This window comes from Mauremys mutica, chromosome 1, assembly GCF_020497125.1.
Source record: "Mauremys mutica isolate MM-2020 ecotype Southern chromosome 1, ASM2049712v1, whole genome shotgun sequence".
NCBI classification, from domain to species: domain Eukaryota; kingdom Metazoa; phylum Chordata; order Testudines; family Geoemydidae; genus Mauremys; species Mauremys mutica.
The window spans coordinates 142,361,093-142,365,190 of record NC_059072.1 but is presented as its reverse complement, the minus strand read 5'-3'; the positions used below and the strand labels follow the sequence as shown (position 1 = coordinate 142,365,190).

The 4,098-nt window shown below is 53.1% G+C and overlaps 1 long non-coding RNA gene across 1 annotated transcript; it reads right to left on the bottom strand.

The window, feature by feature from the left end:
• Nucleotides 1–705: 705 nt before the first annotated feature.
• LOC123355912 lies at nucleotides 706–3,203 on the bottom strand. Its single transcript, XR_006575232.1, has 3 exons — nucleotides 3,065–3,203; nucleotides 2,214–2,364; nucleotides 706–1,121 (listed from the first exon to the last, which is right to left on the bottom strand). It is a non-coding gene; the product is annotated as an uncharacterized LOC123355912 (long non-coding RNA).
• Nucleotides 3,204–4,098: the final 895 nt, after the last annotated feature.

The window sequence follows — 4,098 nt, the reverse complement described above, 5'->3', positions numbered from 1 at the left end:
AAATGTCTCCACTTTGGGGTGCCAGATAACAGAGGAGATGTGTCCCCCCATTGGGGGTGAGGGATTCTCTGGTACAAGACCCCCTGCCTGGGTGGGGATGGAACAAGGAGCAGGACAGACTTGGTGGCAGTGCAGCTGGGGGATTTTTGTACCTCAGCTCTGCCCTGGAGGTGCTGCTGGATGACCATGATGGTATCTTCCTCAGGGGACAAATCCTGCTCCTCCTCCTCCTCAATGTACTCCTCCTCTTCCTCCTCCTGAGCCCACGACACCTGGGCACTGGGGGTGTCTGCACCAGAGAGGGAAGGAGAATGTTTAATCCCTTCTGCTGCTGGGGGGATGCAGTGGGCAGAGAAGGCTCCATGTTTCCCCTTTCTCTGTAAGGAGCCCCATGGCAGCGAGTGCCCCACCCTGCCCCTCCCAGAGAGGCCCTCAGCCCCATCAGCCTCAGGGCCCCATGGCAGTCAGCCCCCTCCCCCACAACATGATCAGGGGAGGCTGGAGCTCCCCGACTCTGCCCAGCATCCCCTGCCATGGGGCGTGGCTATGCCACCCCCACTGGTGTTAGTGGGGCTCACATGGATCAGTCCCAGTGCCTTGGCGAGCCGATGGGCACAGGGTGTTCCCAGTCCACCACCGCCCCAGTCCTCCTCCCTTTCCCCTGGGTCTCCCCTGACCTCCAAAGAGGGAGCCTTTAAACTCAGGGCTGCCAGACCCCACGAAGGAGCTGCTGGCCCCGCAGGAGTATGAAGAGCTGCTGGTGTTTGTCGCGCAGTCGCTCAACTCCTGCTCTGGGCTGGCACGAGGCTCCTTGGTGGCCAGGGTGGTACTGGCGGGCGGCTCCTGCCTCTCCTGGCTCTCTCCTCCATAGCTGAACCCGGGGCCACCTCCATTTCGGCCCAGAAGGTGCCTCAGGGTCAGCTAGGGGAGCTGGTGTCTTCCTCCTCCTCCAGCATGTGACGCAGCTCCTCTCTTTCCCCTGGCCACAAGCCTCTTCCCTGCCCGTGGGGGCAGAGGAGCCGCTCTCCTCCTGGGAAGGCTCGCTGATGTTTACTGCTGGCTCTGGAGCCACCTGCCCGGCCTTCCTCCTGAGCATCCGCCTTATTCGCTCCATCCTGGAACTGAGTGGGGAGCAGCCATGTCATAAATAAACAGATAGTTAAGGGTTAAGGTCTGTTTTACCTGTAAAGGGTTAACATGTAGTACCTGGTGACCACCTGACCAGAGGACCAATCAGAGATAAGATTTTTTCAAATCTCTGTGGAGGGAAGCCTTTGTCTGTGAGAGAACTGTTTTTGGATCTAACAGAGGACAGTCATGTCTCCAAGTTCTCCTGGAGTAGTTTCTACTAATTAATAGTGAGTATTAATTAGAAAGGCGAATTAGTCTTATGATTTGATTTCTACATTTGCAATTGTGTGTTTGCTAAAGGAAATGCTTTATTCCTGTTTGCTGATATTGCTTTTACTGAGAAAAGGGGGAGAGGGGATTCTCTCCAAAGATTGATAAGGTTATACCCTATGAGTGTCCAGCTTGGGCTCATAGAGATTCTGTATTTTCTTTTTGTTCTCTTAATAAATTCTTTTCTATTAAGGACTTGTTTGTCTTTCCTTGGGTGGATTCTCAGGGAAAGGGGAGGGGGAGGTATCCCTCTGTAGTTGGATCCAGGTATCTCTCTCCTAGGAAAAGGGAGGGGGGAGGAAGCAGGGGGAATGGTTTGTTTCTCCTGGGTGTAAGAACTCCATGGATTTGGGGCTCTTGGAATCCCCTAGGATTTTGGGGAAGGACTGTGTCTCAATTCACATTTCCTAATTGAGTGGTGGCAGCTTACTAGATCTAAACTAGGATTTTAGTTTAGAGGGAAACCAAGTCAGGTCCCCATCTTTGAACCCACAAGCTCAAAGTGGGGGTGAGACCTAGGACATGGTGGCAGAATACATGCGGGTCCCCATCTTTGAACCCACAAGCTCAAAGTGGGGGTGAGATCCCATGACAAGCCATGAGTCTGCCTTCAAAGCAGCCTCTCATTAACGAGCCTGCCTATTCCCCTCCCACCTCCGCTCTGCTGAGGCAATTTCTCCTCCCGACACATCCCACCCCAGGGCACAGGAACCCTCAACCTGGAGAACAAACCCTGACAAGGGATGGGCTGGGAGTCCTAGTGGTGGGAAATTCCCACCACATTGGGGATGGCTCTGGAGAACTCCACTTACTTGGTCTAGATCGGATGGAGCTGGATGGCAGATGCTCAGGGTTGCTCCTCCCTTCACCCTCCTCGATCTCCTGCACCCAGGTGGCCTGCAACGGGTGCCGCACAATGCTCTGCCAGCAGGGCAAGGGGTAGAAACCAGAGATCGAAACTGGCTGTGAAAACAATACAATGCCACTAGCGGAACACTCCTGGGACACTCCATAACTGTACCGGGGACCACCTCCATTTGGGCCCAGAAGGTGCCTCAGGGTCAGCTAGGGGAGCTGGTGTCTTCCTCCTCCTCCAGAAAGCCAGAGCTGGGAAGTGCCAGCAGGACTCGATTCCCAGTCTCCCTGGCTCCGAGTGTGACCTGTTGTAGTGACTGACGGATTTGCTCCTTGTCCCTCATCCAAAGCCAATAACACATCTCTGGGTTGGCAATCATGAGTTAGACCTTCTCAGCACCCCTCTGTCTCCCGCAGCCCTCAGGTGTTCCTTGGATTAGGGAGGCTTGGATGCTAAGAGAACTGGAATTATTTTACTGGCTTCCTGGGTATTACTAGCCCATGAGGGTCTCAGTCTGGCCCCCAAGGCCTACACTCCCAGACACTAAAGATCAGGATGGGTTGATTTCATCCAAGTTTTTTGTATTTGCATTTTTGAATTATTTTCCTAATGAAAGATTGATTCTCATGAAATCTTAGAGCTGGCAGATGACAGAACAAGGAGCAATGATCTCAAGTTGCAGTGTGGAAGGCTTGGACATTAGGAGGGTGGTGATACCTTTCACTAGGAGGGTGGTGATGCCTTTGAATCTGCTAGGATAGAATCCCCTATCTTCTATCTATATCTAGAGCCTATATTTTTTCTTACCTTCTACCCAGATGACAATGTCTTTGAAAAAAATCCACACGGGAATGACAAACACATCCACTGAATCTCTTGCACACCAATGTCCCTTGGTCCTCAATGAGAGACCGCGAGATGGAGGCTTACCGCAGCAAGGCTACAGGGCTCTCCAAGGTTCCCCCTGCCCCACATCCCTGTCCTGCCTGGCTGTTGTCAAGGGAGCTCTGTGAGGTCACAGGTGCCTCATCATCTTTGCCCAATAGGCTGAGTTCCTGCCAAAGGCCTTTGTGAAGTCACTGCCACACCCACCTTTCCCTTGCAGGCCTGATGTCTGCCCCTGGCCAGCCCAGCTGGATGTTTGAGCTGCACCCCAGATCACCCCACTTGCTCATTATTGATTCTGGGGAGCAAGCAGGCTACCCAGTAAAACAGCAGAGTCTGTTCCTCACCCCACACTGAGCTTTTCATAGAGGTTATGAAACAATTTGATCTCCTAATCTGGCCTCTATTTCACAGGCTATGAAATTTCACACACTTTGCATCATATTAAGCCCAATTGCTTGTAATTCACTAAAAGGCACCTTCCAGAATGACAGGCAGTTGTGACATGAAGACACCAGGAAACAGAGACTCCACCTCTCCCCTGGGTAATTTGTTCCAGTGGCTAGTCTCCCTCACTGTCAAAACTGTGTGCCTACGTCTCATTTGAATTTCTTTGGCTTCAGCTGGCAGCTGTTGGTTCTTGCTGTGCCTTTTTTGGCTAGATCGAACTAGCCCTGCCCCGTGAAATCTGATCTCCCCGTCCTGCTGGGATCCCCCAGCCATGAGCACCCACTGGGGGCCTCCTAGCTGTTTGTCTGCCCGGCTGGTGACAGGACTTCCTCTCCGTGGGGATATCAGACGCACCTGCAGAGGCAAAGCAGAAGTGAGTGCGCTGCATCAGCCCGGCATTGGGCTCAGGGCTTTGGTCTTGACAGCTTCTGCTCCAGTCATGTCTTTGGGTGCCTGGACTCAGAGCTTCTAGCCCCAAAAGGGGTCAGCCAGTGCTGGGGCACCGG